At 39.5% G+C, this 18,855-nt stretch overlaps 1 long non-coding RNA gene across 3 annotated transcripts in view; it reads left to right on the plus strand.

Annotated features, from left to right (window-relative positions):
* Nucleotides 1-9,434, plus strand: part of LOC133639651 (uncharacterized) — a 61,461-nt gene extending 52,027 nt beyond the window's left edge. For all 3 annotated transcript variants that reach the window (XR_009823826.1, XR_009823827.1, XR_009823828.1), the window contains 2 exons: nucleotides 1,508-1,666; nucleotides 9,252-9,434. This is a non-coding gene — a long non-coding RNA (uncharacterized LOC133639651). The remainder of the gene's footprint in view (nucleotides 1-1,507; nucleotides 1,667-9,251) is intronic.
* Nucleotides 9,435-18,855: the final 9,421 nt, after the last annotated feature.

An 18,855-nucleotide genomic window follows, 5' to 3' on the forward strand; every position in this document is an offset into this window, starting at 1 on the left:
ATGTTGGAAGAGGAAGGGGCCCGCTCCAAACTGTTCCCACATGGGTTTGGAGCATGGAATTGTCCAAAATGTTTTGGTATCCTAGAGCATTCAAAGTTCCTTTCACTGGAACTAAGGGGCCAAGCCCAACTCCTGAAAAACAACCCCACATCATAATTCCTCCGCCACCAAATTTCACACTCGGCACAAAGCAGTCCGAAATGTACCGTTCTCCTGGGAACCTCCAAACCCAGACTCGTCCATCAGATTGCCAGATGGGAAAGCGTGATTCATCACTCCAGAGAATGCGTCTCCACTGCTCTAGAATCCAGTGGCAACATGCTTTACACCACTGCAACCGACGCTTTGTATTGGACTTGGTGATGTATGGCTTGGATTCAGCTGCTCGGCCATGGAAACCCATTCCCTGAAGCTCTCTGCGTACTGTACGTGGGCTAATTGGAAGGTCACATGAAGTTTGGAGCTCTGTAGCAACTGACTGTGCAGAAAGTCGGCGACCTCTTTGCACTATGCGCTTCAGCATCCGCTGACTCCTCTCTGTCTGTTTACGTGGCCTACCACTTTGTGGCTGAGTTGCTGTTGTTCCCAAACTGTTCCATTTTCTTATAATAAAGCAGACAGTTGACTTTGGAATATTTAGGACCGAGGAAATTTCACGACTGGATTTGTTGCACAGGTGGCATCCTATGACAGTTCTACGCTGGAAATCAGCGGCCCATTATTTCACAAATGTTTGTAGAAACAGTCTCCATGCCTAAGTGCTTGATTTTATACACCTGTGTCCGGGCCAAGTGATTAGGACACCTGATTCTGATCATTTGGATGGATGGCCAAATACTTTTGGCAATATAGTGTATGTTGTAAGGCGGCAGTTACAATGCAATCTACTGTAACAACAAGCTACATTTGCAGACATTATATTGTGACTTATGAGCTAACATGTAATGTCTGTATCTGTGGCGGTCTGCATAAATAAATGCATTAATTAAAATGCTGCAAATAATGCAGTATATGCTATCACAAATCTGTTACAGATCTCAACTGGTTTGCATTTTCTTTTTTAACTGCATTCTGATAATACTTTTATACGGAATCTTTTTTGTTAGTATGGATGTGCAGTATAGAGGAGCATACAAGTTGCTGTCTGCCCTCTGTTCACTGTAATCTCTCTGTAGTTTATGTAGTAGACATCAGGTATTTATCATGCTGTTTTGTAAATCAAAGCAAAACAACTTGTATGGTTATTAACTTTATGAATGATGATCTCAGGTCCAAACGAGGAATTTAGTTGTTTAACACACAGACAAGGCATTATTGTGTTTATTGAATGTGGAATTCACTTCATTAAAAAAATGACTTAATGGCGCTTTGTAGTTACTCACTGATTGTCGTCAATCAGTAACTAGCGATGCTGGAAATAACCGTCACAATATTGTCTGATACCGTTTCAGACGCCAAGATAATACTTCCTTTTCTCTGCACGTCCACCTCTCTGTCCTTCTTTCAGCCCCACCTCCGCCTCTTCCTACAGTTGCTGTGTCCCCTTACAAGTCACATTTCGTACAGCGCAGCCAGCCCATAATAGCGCTCCATGGAGCAGGGAATGTTTCACCTGAAGAACTCGCATTGAACAAGAGTGAGTACACAGCTTTACTCTAACAACACAGTAAGTTCCATTCACAGTCGTTTTATTCCTAATGTCATTTTAGCTGATAAGCATGCTTTGGTAATTTAGTACTGTTTATTGATTCATGCACAGCAATATATTGTTTATAAGGTTGAGTGTCTTTCGAAGTGTGCACTTCATGAGCAGTGAACAAACATGTGCTGTTCCAGTCAGTTTATCATGTTTTTCTCAGGCTAAAATCACAACATTCAGTTTTATGTTTTGTTTTGATGTGACAATGAAAGGAAGGCTTTCTGCTTTGTGTTCATGCATCATTTCTCGTTTGCTCAGTTTCTTTACATTGCGGTATTTCAATCTAATACTGTATTAAGCAGGAAATGCTGATGTTGTACTGCTGCAATCAACAAATGAGAATTTTATGTTGTCTAATTTAATCCATTATTGTTAAAGCAAGCAAAGAAATACTGCTGAGCAGCACTTTTTGTTTGCATTTTCCAGTTCAATTTAACATATGGCTACACAACAAATCTTGTGGTTAATCTATAATAAGAAATAACACATTTTTTTGGTGAAGAATATTTTATGAATTTTAAATATTATCTTCTTTACCAACATGTGTCGTCATAGTGACATGACTCTGAAACTGTATTCCTGCTCTCTAACAGGAGACACTTACATGATAGTTATGTTCCTGATAGTAATTTAAATGATTTAAAGTTCTTAAATTGAAGTAAACTAACTCAGAAACAGAATTCTGAGCCAAAATAGTGCCTTTGAAGGTAATTTCTTTTTGCTTGCACTACATGTTCAGATATAGCTCTCCCAGTTGTTAGGGTGACAGTCTTACTTCAATTTATGCCCCGTCCTGTTATGTGTCGCACGCCCTTTAACCCCCAAGTTCTATTTTCTTTCAACTCATAATTATTTAAGTTAATAGTTAGTAAATACATAATGCCCACTTCTTATCAATGGTAATGGATTAAACTGAATATGGAGAGATTAGACGAGTATGAAGGAAGTGCCAATCCCTTTCTGTGTTTATATTATTCTATTGAAACAAGTTTTACTTAGATGCAATCCAGTGCAACAATCTAAATTGCCATTGTAATATATGTGCACTTTTGTAGTATATTTTTCTTAGGGTCCTACTTAATTTGTGTACTTTTTCATATTTAACATGTTTTACTTCAATTTTGAATAGATAAAGGAAGAGAGATAAAGCAACCCACAAGCATGCAAAAGGCTCATAAACCACCCACTTTTCATTTGTGATTCAAACAGGGTTTATTTGGAGATCAGTTTCTCCTACATATCTCAGAAAAGCACCCTGCAGTGCAATGTCAGCCTATTTTTCTCCAGTTTGAGAAAACACAGAACATCTTTAATTCAGCGGGTGTGGCAAGGAGGCGCTGTTGCCTTCCAATTGAACACAATGAGTCTTCCAGCCAATGAAGTAGTGAATGCTACACTATTCTTTTTGGATTTGTTAAGGGTAGATGGCTTAGGTGCGACCCCAAAAAGTCAGCCGAGAGGGTTCGGTTGAATCCTTTGCCAGTGACCACAGACAGTGTTATACGTGTTTGTCCAGTAGCTGTTGAGGGATGGGCAAAGCCAAAACATATGTATTAAATTAGCTGGAGCCTGTTTACACCGATCACATAACACAGATATGCCATCATATATCTTCGCTAATTGGACCTTGCTATAATAAGTGTGACATATACGTTTTATTTACTTTATTTTCAAACTTTCCTCAAAAGACGACACTACTCAAGGATAAAGTGGTATCTCGGGTTTCATTGTACATTTTTTCCAAAGGGTCCATTAAAAGCCAATTCGTATTAAAATACAAATGTGCAAACCCAATTAACTAATCCGTTCGAGACATCCATCCATTTTCTACCGCTTGTCCCTTTCGGGGTCGCGGGAGTTCGCTGGAGCCTATCTCAGCCTGGACAAGTCGCCACCTCATCACAGGGCCAACACAGATAGACAGACAACATTCACACTCACATTCACACACTAGGGACCATTTAGTGTTGCCAATCAACCTATCCCCAGGTACATGTCTTTGGAGGTGGGAGGAAGCCGGAGTAGCCAGAGGGAACCCATGCAGTCAACGGGGAGAACATGCAAACTCCACACAGAAAGATCCCGAGCGCAGGATCGAACCCAGGACCTTCATATTGTGAAGCAGATGCACTAACCCTTGTCGCACCATGCTGCCACCTGGCAAGCATATGTCCAGAAATGTTGTTAATATGTACGAGACATATTAACAGTAAATACTTTTTATAGAGAATAATTATAGTTTAATACACAGAAAATCCTTATAAATGACAAATAAAAAGGATAAATGAACATTTAACCTTACTACCTTTTATTGAAGACTCTGAAGAGACGCACAAACTCCACCTCCGTACTTGGCTACAATGGTTGTGTGCTCACACAACTTCATTTACATAAACTGATACAATTGCCATTACATCACGATACATCACATGACAACCTCTGAGGAAGGCCATGGTTGTAGTCGAAACCGTCAGGTACGAAAATAAACACACAAGTCCGGCTGTAAGAATAACAAATTTCATGATACAATCGCCATTAAACGGCACGACACATCACACTTTCGTGACTCTGCAGCCTTCGTTGCTTTCATAACTGCCTGTTCGCCCCTCTTTCCTTTTACATTAGCAGGGAATTAAAAAAAAAATCCGTACTGTCCAGCCACTCAGGCAAATCATATTGTTGATGTAGATGCCCATATCTGCTGTACAGATTTACTTTTACATACACTAAATTGGCCCTAGTGTGTGAATGTTGTCTGTCTATCTGTGTTGGCCCTGCGATGAGGTGGCGACATGTCCAGGGTGTACCCCGCCTTCCGCCTGATTGTAGCTGAGATAGGCTCCAGCACCCCCCATGACCCCAAAGGGAATAAGCGGTAGAAAATGGATGGATGGAGATTTACATTTCAAAAGAAAAGTGCGGGAAACTTCTCTTATTGCCCTATTTGTATTTGACTTTATTAAATGGATTTATTTAATGTTTTGCGCAGCCGGACCGAGGCAGGAGGGGATAGAAAGAAGAAAAAAAGGAAGACAGAGGGGGGAATTGTGGGGACTATAGGGGGATAAGACAAAGAGACAACAACAACAACAATAGCAACACCATCAGCAAATAGGATATGTACAAATATGATACAAAAACTGATAGCAGAGAAATATTAATAACACAGAAATAACAATGAACATTATTGCACTACAAATGGAGCAATACAAATAACAATAGAAATAGCACTATTGATAATAAATTATAATATTAATTACCTCAATTGTCAACAATACAATTGTTTCAAATGCAACAATACATGTATGTAATGATAACTTGAATTACAATAGAAAGCAGATAAATGGAGGGGAAGATAGGGAAGCGAACTGTATTAACCTTGTAGATTGTTAAGTAAAACTGGGTTTTACCCGGTTACCCTCAGGGGAACAACGTTAATATATGCTTGATGAAATGTGATTATATGTACTTGTGTATGTACAGCATGTGTATATGTATGTTTTTACAGTGAATGTACAAACAGTGTATGTACAGTGAGTGTGTATGTCTGCACTCTATTTGTGTATGTATGTGGAAGCGTATACAGGTTGGATATAATCTGCTAGGCAATCTGAGTGTGGCGGGTACATTTTAAAATGACGGACTGCAAACAATGCTTGTAGCTCTCTTAGCTCTAACAAATTACATCTCTGCCATTAAGGTGACCAGGCTCTCTACTAAACTATGGAGGGAAGCCGCTAAGTGACCTACACAGACTTAAAGGAGTCATATTATGATTATTTTCTACATTTAAAACACTTATTGGCAGTCTCCATAACATGTAATGGTGGTTCTTTAGTCCAAATTTTGCATAGATTGTTTTACAAACCATCTTCAAGCCGCTTTCTGACCGTCTCTTCAGGATGCGCCATTTTGTGGGCAGTCTTGTTTATGTGCCTCCACTTCGACTGCGTCTTCTCCCCGCCAGCTATGTTGTAGTTTTGTAGCGCTGGCATAGAAAGTCTACTGACCGATATAAGTTAGAACTATACGCTATTTTGTATTAGAAATGGCAAATAAAGTGGAGACATGTGCATGTACAAGCCAGTCTGCCCCACAACAAGATGATGGAAAAAAAGGATATTGACTACAATTGTGATAGAGTAGGTTACTCTGGATGCGGAATGCTGGTCTGATATCTTCTTAGGACAAGGACTCCGGTCAGAGAGTAGGGCACATAGAGGCTTTCAGGCACTCTTTAATGGTGAAGTTGAACAAGTGTGGTATAAGTGTGTGTGGGGTGTGTGTGTGAATTTAGCAGGTGCTAACACTGCTAAAATGCCATTTTGAGCAGTGCAAAGTCTGACTCTTTTCCAGATGTCAAATGGGGCAAGGTAGGCCTTGGAAGTCCATATGAATTAGCTATTAGGAGTTCCATTAGGTCGGTACCAGGTGGCAGGGACTATGGTAGGAGGAGATATGGTAGCAAAAGTAGGCTGTGGCTGAATTGGTACTATGAGCTGGAACAGGCGTTGTAGCTCAAACTTGGCTCTCTCTGTGTTGTAATACACAACAATGTTGGACTACATTGACAGAGTTGCGCTAAGCTCTTCCGGTAAATCTCTACCATATATGGAGATATCGGCTGACATCACACTTGGGAAAAACTTCACAAATTGGGCCACTTCCGCACAGTGTTTGGACATACGATTATTGAGACTATATAAAAAAACCGGGCAAACTTTTGGTCAACATTTTTGTCACAGTAGGGCGAACGAAAGCCGAGTTACCACTTGCATCCTTTGCACAGTGATACTGATATCTGACTTGTTAAAAGGAGCAAGTTAATCAATATCCATGTGGCTCTATCTTTGCCTTTCATTCGAAAGCGCTTTGCCAAAAGCTCCCTCCCTTTTGCAACGCTGTGTGCCTCTGCTCACGTAGACACCCTCTTGGAAGGGCATTGCATTGTTTGCACTCAGTCCCATTGAGGATCTTGTTGAGTTAAGCTCAGGTGCAGTCCAAGCTCCAAGGACAAAGGCTGTCTGCAGTGTTTTCCACAGATTGCCAAGCTATTTGTGGTGGTGGGGGCGTGGCCAAGGGTATGACTAGGTCATCATCCTATAATTTGCATCATTGGCTATGATGCATGTATTTTCTTTTAAAAAGGCTAAAAAAAAGTTATACAACGTATCTTTTTCTTGTTACATTATACTGGTATGCTGTATTTTTCCATTGTTATTACTTCAAAGTAACACAGGCTGAACTTTGTACACCTCTGGTTTTACATATTCTGCGCTCCCTGAATGTTGGAATTTAGTTTGGCAGATAAGTAAACAGTCCTTTGAATTATAGTTTAAATACTGAAACAACTTGAGGTTGTTAATAGTCTCTACAATGAATTTGCTGTAAATCTAAGCACACAAATAAAAGTACATTAATATACACATTGAATGAAAATATGTACATGTATGATTCCTGTTATATCAGCAATAGAGTTTGGTATCAACAATACAGTTTGTAATAAACTGAAAAAAAGTATTGTAACCATACAGGATAAAGGTTTGCGCTTATAAGAATAATATGGCTAATACTTTGTTAATAATCAGGACACGAGATATAAATGGTGTAATGTTTTTTTTTAGAGGGCTTTATGAGCCGAATAGAATACTCCTATTGTCTGCATGGTTGGCCATCTCGTACATGCCGTATATTACAAATTAGAATGCAAAATTCCTACATAGGGATTGTGAATGTGCTGTTTCCCTTCAGGAGTTTGCTTAAAATTCCCTGTTAGTTTAATACTTTGAGTATATTGTAAATAAATAAAAAATGCAAGTATTTAGAGTGAGCACAGACAAATATTAGTGCTAATTGTCTTTGCACTTCTATTATATTCTAGTTTAGAGATGGCCTCACATCCCTTTGGGCACAAGTGTGATGAATAAATGTTTGCTACAAACTAACACGGTCAGCTGACTGATAGGGCCTGTGAGAACAATCAGGATAAAGGGAAGGAAAGGGCTTGTGTTAGTGATATGGGTGCCGGTGAGGAAGTTGGGTTATTTATGTATAATTAGGTGAGTGCTGAATGATGGGTGCACCAGTGTCTGTGCTGAACCCTCTGGACAGCTTGTGTTATTGACTTCCATAACTCGATTAAGATCTCAAGTGTTCTCATGTTCCCCAACCACAGTAGCTTGGGAGCTTTTTGTGTTATATTTACATTACAAAACGTGTTCAATTTTGTGTTAAACAACAACCTGGCATATACAGTGCAGGCCAAAAGTTTGGACACACCTTCTCATTCAATGCGTTTTCTTCATTTTCATGACTATTGTAGATTGTCACTGAAGGCATCACAACTATGACACCTGTGAAGTGAAAACCATTTCAGGTGACTACCTCTTGAAGCTCATCGAACGAATCCCAAGAGTGTGCAAAGCAGTGATCAGAGCAAAAGGTGGCTATTTTGAAGAAACTACAATATAAAACATGATTTCAGTCATTTCACCTTTTTTTGTTAAGTACATAACTCCACATGTGTTCATTCATAGTTTTTATGTCTTCAGTGACAGTCTACAATGTAAATAGTCATGAAAATAAAGAAAACGCATTGAATGAGAAGGTGTGTCCAAACTTTTGGCCTGTAGTGTATATTTAATGAAAGAAATGGCATACAACTTTCGCTTGTCCCACATGGAACAGTGGCCTCTGCTGACAAACACCAGTAAAACTAGTTTTGAGCCTTACTAGATTGCTGAGCGTTACAAAGAAAGTAAGGAATAAAGTGGTTCCCCCACAAATAAATCTCTATTCCACTTATATACTCGAGGGTTAATAATGAAAATACAACATTAGCTGCCCGGTTTATAAACATTTGAATACGCTCAGGGGAAGTAGCTGCAATGCTATTACATTACAGATTGTCCTACATTTTGACATATAATACAATGTTTTTGTAAAGTTGTTCAGTTTGTTTTGTTTATGCCTGAGTCATGTGTTTTTGTATACCAAGTGGGTGTGAGTTACCAGAATTTTTTTTTATTCACCAATGAACGATTAAATGATAAATCATGCGCATCCCTTATTTTTAAATTTTTTCTTTCTTTGTTTGACTCATAGCTATTGAAGTTTGTGTCAGCATATACAACTGAAGCAGAATGATGCATGCATGATACAGTATATTGTAGTGTGTAGTGTGTGTGTGTACTACTAGTACTGTGTGTTCATGGGTGTGGTGCAGTTATAAGAACCTGATCTATGCAGCTTCAGAGGGTTGTAACTTTATACCGGTTACTCTAAAATGCACTCAGGATGAGGCCTGGCCCTCTTTTGTGTCAACTGAAAGGCTCTTTGGTTAACCAAAATGTTTATTTTCTTTTCAAATATATACATTTGAAAAATATAAAGTACATTTATCCAGTATATAAGTTATTTTCCAACTATCCATTTGTTACATTTGAATCTTTCTCATGCTTTCCATTCATCTTGGAAAAAGTTTTAAAATAGTTAACACCAATATTCTGATTCTTTGCTCTCTATTCTTACACTTATTTTCTTTCCTCACCAGATCTTGATTGTATTCCAGCCTGTACCTTCTCCCTGAGCCACCAGGGGGCCCTCAGTCCCACAGGTTGACTTCAGAAAGAGTTGGCCTCACCATCCACCATCAAGCTCACCCATCGTGTTTTCTTCTTGTACTCCTCATTCTTCTACCTCCTGGCCCACACAGGCCCACCTGGACTCCCAGTCTGCCTTCTCCCTCCATGGGGGCTGGGGGGAGGTGCCAGGGGCCCTGGATGTGGACCCACATCCTATTAAGCTTGCCTCAGCTGAAAGGGAGCTGGCACGACCAAGCTGCATTGACGTATCCACTGTAACGGGTAGGTCAGATTCTAATGATCTTACCATAAAAAATATTGATTTAAAAGTTCCGTATATTGCACCCACTTTTGTAATAATGGAAGAAAGATTTCTTAAAAAAAATCATTCGGGGCTCAAAAAATAATGTCCATGAAGAATGTACCGTATTTTCTGGACTATAAGGCGCACGTAAAATCCTTTTTTCCCCCTCAAAACTCGACAGTGCACCTTATAACCCGGTGCACCTAATGTAAGGAATACGTTTGGTTGAGCTTACCCACTTTAAAGCAATTTTATTTGGTACATGGTGTAGTGATAAGTGTGACCAGTAGATGGCAGTCAAACATGAGAGATAAGTTTAGGCTGCACTGTTTGATGTGCTTCAACATAGGAGTATTATTCTGGTGTGTGTATAAGGTAACATATATTATCTGGCATTTTGTTTCGCAATATTATGCAAAAGCAACTTTTCTTACCTTCTGGTACCTGCTGATCTGTATTTGGGATCTGCAGGAATCTTTAAAAAATTGCGTGCGTCCGCCTTTGTAGTTTGTGCCGAAACCGTAGTCGATAAGCTTCTTCTTTTTCTCTATCTTCTTGTTATGGGACATTCATCCTCCGCTGTTGCCATTTCTAATATAAAGTAGCGTAAAGTTCTTACTTATATCTGTCAGTAAACTCGCCATGAAAGCGCTAAAGTTAAAGTACCAATGATTGTCACACACACACTAGGTGTGGTGAAATTTGTCCTCTGCATTTGGGAGGTGAGGGGAGTAGTGAGCAGCAGCGGTGGCCGCGCTCGGGTATCATTTTTGGTGATTTAACCCCCAATTCCAACCCTTGATGCTGAGTGCCAAGCAGGGAGGTAATGGGTCCTTTTTGTATAGTCTTTGGTATGACTCGGCCGGGGTTTGAACTCACAACCTACCGATCTCAGGGGGGACACTCTCACCACTAGGCCACTGAGTAGGTTACACACAGACATAGTGAGTTTACATAATTCACCCAAGGAACTTTAGTTATTAGAGTTCTGGTCGGACGGTTTTTCACGGGACAAATTTCTGGTGTTGTTGTTTCCGGATGAGGAGATGCTGCTCCGTTATTGATTTAAGTAAAGTCTGAATGTCATTAAAACAGTTAGCGCCATCTTTTGACACTTCTTCCACTCCCGTCCTTGAACGCTACACCGCTACAACAAAGATGACAGGGAGAAGACGCTGTCGAAGGTGAGCCACGTAAATAACACAGCGCATCCGGAAGCGACTGTCAGAAAGCGGCTTGAAGATGATCTGTAAAACATAATCTATGCAACATTTTGACCAAAGAACCACCATTACATGTTATGTAGACCACAAGGAAGTGTTTTACATTTAGAAAAAATATATATATATAACTCCTTTAATGCGCCCTATAATCCGGTGCGCCTAATATATGAAAAAAGATCAAAAATAGACCATTCATCGGCAGTGCGCCTTATAATTTGGTGCGCCCTATGGTCCGGAAAATACGGTATGTAAACCTTTGACCGAAGCTGTATATTGATTACGTGGGGGTGTCCAGATACAACTTTTTCACTTCCGATATGATACCGATATTGGAGCCTTGAGTGTTATCCGATACCAATAATATTACAATATCATCAGCAATCATTGTACATACTTTTATCGTTTCGTAGTGTCGAATGTTAGAAAAGGTTTGATCAAGTGAAACTAGTCTAACAGAAAATAAAAAAACACTAATTTTATGGCATAAAAGTACACACTTTTATTATTGTGTAGTGTGGAATGTTACAAAAGTTGTGTTCAAGTGAAATTACTCTTAAGAATATCGGTAGCTTTGGAAACACTAAACTTATGACAGAATAATGCTTTTGAAGTGGAGTGTTAATTTGAGTTTTGGCAACACCAAGAGGTCACATTAGTTCATTAAATTAGGTGCATGCCAGAGAAAGTTAAATGATCCAGATACGTTTGTTACTGGATACTTTCCAATATTCTTCTGCCTTAGATACTTTTTGTCTAAGTAATATGCAACTATAATAATGTTATACTTGTTTATATTGACAAATGTCATGTTTAGACTGCAATATTTTTCAATTCAAGGCACTATTACGTACGTATTATGTATGTCTAGCTATTGTTATTTTGTGCTTAGTTGTTGTGTAGCTGCTTGCTTCCCACAGTATAACTTACCATGTTTACGCTATGTAATTAACTTGACAAAAATACAAGGAAAGAGCAATCTTGTGTGCTTATTGAACAACATTTAAATGTTAACTGTTCGTCCAGCTTTGTACAAGTAAACGCCGCTGCAGGACTGATTGTATCAGAGCTTATATCAGAGATTATAGATGCAAACCGGTATTATCCAATACTTGTTTTTTTGCTGGTATCGGACCAATATGTGATATCAATATCAGATTGGGACATCACTAATTATTGCCAAAATTGCTCACACACTTGCACAATATCATAAACCTTGCTATTGGTCAGACCTGTGTGCAGACCTTCCTGAGTTGGAGATAGTGAGCCTCCTGTCAGAAGGTCAACCCAACTACACTCTCCGAGCAGACAGTGTGTTTGGTTACGACAATGACGACTGGCTGCACACTCCTCTTTTGCCCCCAGTGGTCGTCCTGGGCCTCACACACCAGCAGATTGAAGAGACGTTCAAGTACTTCTGTAAGTTCAGTTTTCTCTACATGTCCTACTTTTGTCGGCTCTAAGGCCATGTTCACACGTACACAAGTAGTTTCAAAAACCCATATCCATGATTAAAAGGATCTCCATTCACACGAGTGTAGTTTCAAAACTGTGTCTGTCTATGCACAAACGCATATGCCAGCTGTCATGCACATTCTGTCCAATTAGATGCCTGGAAAAGCAGTCAGAGCTGACTTTATGGCATTAAACCTCTGTTATGATATATATATTTTTTATTATACTAGACAAGGGGTCGGCAACCCACAATGTTGAAAAAGCCATATTGGACCAAAAATAAAAATCTGTCCGGAGCTGCAAAAAATGAAAAGCCTTATATAAGTGTTATAATGAAGGCAACACATGATTTAAGTGTCTATATTAGCCTACTATCAAAGGCTGACGCAAATGTTCGTTGACAGAAATGTTGTATTTTAATTTTTATTCTACACATTTTTGCAACATTTGAAATTATTATTAAAATGGAGGCTTGTCAGAGGATGAGATAACTTCTGGAAATTACTGGCTCAGAATGGCCAAAGGTATAGATGTGTGTGTCCAAGTTAAAGGAAACGGCGGTGTGTCTTCTTCTAATGGATTTATTACAATCTTTGCAAGCTGCGTAACGTTTGCTGTGGTCTGGAACAACATGGCACATAAACAACTATCATAAATGCAGCCAATATTACATACAAATAATGTGTCATGAGACATGCAAATATAAATTAAAGACACAGAGTACATAAGTAAAGGAAATTAAATGAGCTCAAATATACCTACAAACGAGGCATAATGATGCAATATGTACATACAGCTAGCCTAAATAGCATGTTAGCATCGATTAGCTTGCAGTTATAGATTGACCAAATATGCCTGATTAGCACTCCAGCAAATCAATAAAATCCACAAAGCTCACCTTTGTGCATTCACACACAGCATAAAACGTTTGGTGGGCAAAATGAGACAAAGAAGGAGTGGCATAAAACCTGTTTTTCTGTGGCATCATCAAAGAAAGTTGCACATGTAAACAAACTACGATGAGTTCAAGGATCGCTGAAATTAGTAGAACAAAACGGTGCTTGCCAAATACTCTCATCAGTAAAGCATGTATAACAAACAGTGGGATTTCTTACAAATAGGAAGGTTTGTGTCATGTTTGTTCTCCTACAGAAAATATAACAAAAAATATATTTTTTTCTTCATCTTTTTCCATTTTCACACATCTCTGAAAGAGGTCGAGGGAGCCACTAGGGTATCCCTGCAACATATAAATACCATTACCTTGAGCAACACAATGAACAATCCATTTTATTTAATCAATATGCTGAAGTTTATTTTATTAAAAATGTTAACATCATTAAAACACAAGTTTAAAAACCTTACATCACTATAACTCCAATATGGATTTGAAACCAAGACCTTCTACTTAGTATTTCAACTACCAGTGACCCGCGCTACAAAAGCCATCGGAATTCAGAAGGGAAATCTGTCTTCATATTCTAATCAGTGACAGAGCATTACGTTGCCAGGAATACGTTTGGGGTAAAATTTCATATGAAGCGCCTTGTCATTCAATAATGCACATTTGACATGCGTTTCTTCACACAAGACGTGTGCCACCCTCCCATTGTAGGCTACAAAGACATGCCTGCACTTATACAGAGCCCGGGGAATATTATGAATTATTTTGTTTTTTAAAGCGCGCATACGCACCTGTGGTGCTGAAACCCAACACTATGACATGTTTAATCAGCAAAATGGTGATATATTACATGTACTGTTGTCCCGATACCAAAATATTTCGGTACTTTTCTAAATAAACGAGACCACAAACAATGGCATTATTGGCTTTATTTCAACAAAAAATCTTAGGCTACATTAAACATATGTTTCTTATTGCAATTTTGTCCTTAAATAAAATTTTGAACATATAAGACAAGTTGTCTTTTAGTAGTAAGTAAGCAAACAAGGGCTCTTAATTCAGCTGCTGACATATGCAGTAACATATTGTGTCATTTATCATTCTATTATTGTGTCAACATTATTAAGGACAAGTGGTAGAAAATGAATGATTAGTCTACTTGTTCATTTACTGTTAAAATTTAGTTATTTTCTGTTTCAACATGTTCTATCTACACCTCTGTTAAAATGTAATAATCACTTATTCTTCTGTTGTTAGATACTTTACATTAGTTTTGGATGATGCCACAAATTTGGGTATCAATCCGATACCAAGTAGTTGCAGGATCATACATTGGTCATATTCAAAGTCCTCATGTGTCCAGGGACATATTTCCTGAGTTTATAAACATCCATCCATCCATCCATTTCCTACCGCTTGTCCCTTTTGGGGTTGCGGGGGGTGCTGGAGCCTATCTCAGCTGCATTCGGGCGGAAGGCGGTGTACACCCTGGACAAGTTGCCACCTCATCACAGGGCCAACACAGATAGACAGACAACATTCACACTCACATTCACACACTAGGGCCAATTTTAGTGTTGCCAATCAACCTATCCCTAAGTGCATGTCTTTGGCGGTGGGAGGAAGCCGGAGCACCCGGATGGAACCCACACAGTCACGGGGAGAACATGTAAAAACTCCACACAGAAAGATCCCGAGCCCGGGATTGAAGCCAGGACTACTCAGGACTTTCATATTGTGAGGCACATGCACTAACCCCTGTACCACCGTGCTGCCCAGTTTATAAACATAATATAATTTTTCTTTAAATGAAAGCAGATTTTGTGATGTTAAAAAATATTGATTGAATTAGAGTAGTATCGACTAGATACGCTATTGTTTTTGGTATCATTACAGTGGATGTTAGGTGTAGATCCACCAATAGCGTTTGTTTGTATTGTAGCGTCCCATTGTAGAGTTGGTACTGCAGGGAATTCTGGCAATTTGTTCTGTAGTGTTTATGTTGTGTTGCGGTGCAGATATTCTCCCAAAATGTGTTTGTCATTGTTTTTTAGTGTGGTTTCACTATATGGCACATTTTTATGACAGTGTTGGCCTTGTTCATACGGCCACCCTTAGTGTGACATGTATGGCTGTTGATTAAGTATGCCCTTCATTCAAATGTGATCAGTGTGTTCAAAGTCAAGATGGTAGCCTTAGTGGTTAATGATTGGACGTAATGTTATCTTGTGTTGACTTTGTCAACTATAGATAAGATTATACTCATCCATTAATAAGGCTTTGACGTGCTGCGGTGTGAAGTGAAGCATGAAGAGCTATCATGCGCCCTAAAGGGTTGATACTTGATATAATCGTACTTGATTTGTCTCCATGGAGACAAGGATTAGTAATATTGAAGCAGTTGCAACGCTGCTGACTATGGTCAAACAGTAGCCACTAGACAAGAAGCCAAGGAAACCTCTTAAATATTTAAGTGCCTAAAACAAAACTCTCGTGGAATTTTAACGCATTCAGTCATCAATTAATGACATGTTACAGGCCGGCTCCATCGACACAAATGGAACAAACACATGTAAGTAAACGTCATGATCTGTTGTTAAACAAGGATTAAAAACATAAGATAATGTTGCACCTTTCTTAAGACACAAACCAGAAAGTCTTGCTTGTCAAAGTTGTCCCATCAGCTAGAGGTTTGACAGCGATCGTATCCAAAACAGCTGACTGTCATTGGCACTGATGATCACACTTGCCAAACTTGAAAACTCAGAATTCGGGAGATTGGCGGGGTGGGGGCGTGTTCAGGGGGGAGGAGTATATTTATAGCTAGAATTCACTGAAATTAAAATATTTCTTATATATATATATATATATATATATATATATATATATATATATATATATATATATATATATATATATATATATATATATATGTATACTGTATATATATATATATATATATATATATATATATATATATATATATATATAGTACAGCACAGAGTAATGAACACACAGTTCTTCTACTAACTGTACTGTACTTGCTGCTTACGTTAAAAAAAAAATAACACTTACGTTTCACTATTTGAGTAGCCTTTGTTCTGCCATTTGAGTACTGGCGAGCGATCTCTGAATCCGGGAACATATCCTTCACGGATTTGTTGAAAACATCCGCAAATGAGAACGGGATGTTGCTTGCAAGGTGGCCCATAATACTGCGTTGCCGCCGCCTTGTGCTTCTCTGACCTTTCATGAGTGACTATATCCTTTCGGCCACCGTGTTATGGGTTATAGATAAACCTATGGATAACGGAGACATATATAATAGTCTCCTTTTCAGGTGAGAGGACGCTAAAGGCAGTGCCTTTAAGGCACGCCCCCAATATTGTTTGTCCGGCTGGAAATTTTGGACATTACTACTTGCCGTAGTTTTGAAGCAATGCATGATGGGAATACGGATGTTGTGTGTCAGTGTATTAACATGCCGGCTGGTATAAACACACGCTGAGAAATAGCTCCGTGCCTGCCTACTTTATGGGTTATAGATAAACCTTTGGAGACATATATAATAGTCTCCTTTTCAGGTGAGAGACGACGCTAAAGGCAGTGCCTTTAAGGCACGCCCGCAATATAGTTGTCCAGCTGGAAATCGGGAGAAATTCGGGAGAATGGTTGTCCCGGGAGATTTTCGGGAGAGGCACTGAAATTCGTGAGTCTCCCAGAAAATCCGGGAGGGTTGGCAAGTATGCTGATGATTGTGTCACAACGCCCATTTTGATGTGTCTTTTTTATCAATGTAGAATGAAAATAGCAGCATGTTTACATTCAATCATACAGTAAGTCATTTTAGAATGCATTTATTAAGTATCCGTGTTCGTGTGGACATGGCCTACTTTTCATACCACTACTGACCTCAAAAGCATCCATCAAGTGTTTCATGCTTTTTATCATATTTATATTTTAAATATAGAATCTTTCATTGTCCCACTCTTCATTTGTTGATTGGAGGAGAAGTAAGAAAATAGTCAGTTTCTCAGTACTGCACTCTGAATGCCCTCAGAGTGCATTCAGAGTGCAGACAAGACAGAAGGTTACTAATTTGTCTACACACAAATTAGTAACCTTCTGTCTTGTCTACAATGACCCAAAACTCAGAGATTACTCTTCAACCTAATGTCCCTTCTCTTCCACATGCTGCCACTTAAGTGAGTCACATAGGTCAAATGTCACCAAGCTGATTAACCTTCTGTCACTTGGCATCTGAAATAGTTTCCGCTGCAGCTTTGCATTTGTATTTTGACACCCTGATGACATGTTATTTATATCAGCAACCCAGAAAGGCTTCAGTTATTCCAATGTATACATTTTTAAACCATTATAGTTATCATAGGCGCTGTCCACATGAATAGTTTTGCACAAAGTGAAACTTGTACTCAACGAAACCGCATCATACAGACATGCACAGTGATCGCCATAGACCTGGCTCCCAAACACATAAACATACACTATATTGCCAAAAGTATTTGGCCACCTGCCTTGACTCACATATGAACTTGAAGTGCCATCCCATTCCTAACCCATAGGGTTCAATATGATGTTGGTCCACCTTTTGCAGCTATTACTGCTTCAACTCTTCTGGGAAGGCCATCCACAAGGTTGCAGTGTGTGTTTATAGGACCATTCTTCCAATAGCGCATTGGTGAGGTCACACACTGATGTTGGACGAGAAGGCATAGCTCTCAGTCTCCGTTCTAATTCATCCCAAAGGTGTTCTATCGGTTTCAGGTCAGGACTCTGTGCAGGCCAGTCAAGTTCATCCACAACAGGCTCTGCCATCCATGTCTTTATGGACCTTGCTTTGTGCACTGGTGCACAGTCATGTTGGAAGACGAAGTGGCCCGCTCCAAACTGTTCACACAAGTTTGGGAGCATGGAATTGTCCAAAATGTTTTGGTATCCTGGAGCATTCAAAGTTCCTTTCACTGGAACTAAGGGGCCAAGCCCAACTTCTGAAAAAACAACCCCACACCATAATTCCTCCTCCACCAAATGTCACACTCGGCACAATGCAGTCCGAAATGTACCGTTCTCCTGGCAACCTCCAAACCCAGACTCGTCCATCAGATTGCCAGATGGAAAAGCCTGATTCATCACTCCAGAGAACGCGTCTCCACTGCTCTAGAGTCCAGTGGCGACGAGCTTTACACCACTGCATCCGACGCTTTACATTGGACTTGTTAATGTATGGCTTGGATGCAGTTGCTCAGCCATGGAAACCCATTCCATGAAGCTCTTTGCGAACTGTACGTGGGATAATTGGAAGGTCACATGAAGTTTGGAGCTCTGTAGCAACTGACTGTGCAGAAATTCGGCGACCCCTTTGCACTATGCGCTTCAGCATCCGCTGACTCTTCTCTGTCAGTTTACGTGGTCTACCACTTCTTGGCTGAGTTGCTGTTGTTCCCAAACTGTTCCATTTTCTTATAATAAAGCTGACAGTTGACTTTGGAATATTTAGGAGCGAGGAAATTTCACGACTGGATTTGTTCCACAGGTGGCATCCTATGACAGTTCCACGCTGGAAATCACTGAGCTCCTGAGAGCGACCCATTCTTTCACAAATGTTTGTAGAAACCGTCTCCGTGCCTAAGTGCTTGATTTTATACACCTGTGGCCGGGCCAAGTGATTA

This window comes from Entelurus aequoreus, linkage group LG22 (genome assembly GCF_033978785.1).
Source record: "Entelurus aequoreus isolate RoL-2023_Sb linkage group LG22, RoL_Eaeq_v1.1, whole genome shotgun sequence".
Lineage (NCBI taxonomy): Eukaryota > Metazoa > Chordata > Actinopteri > Syngnathiformes > Syngnathidae > Entelurus > Entelurus aequoreus.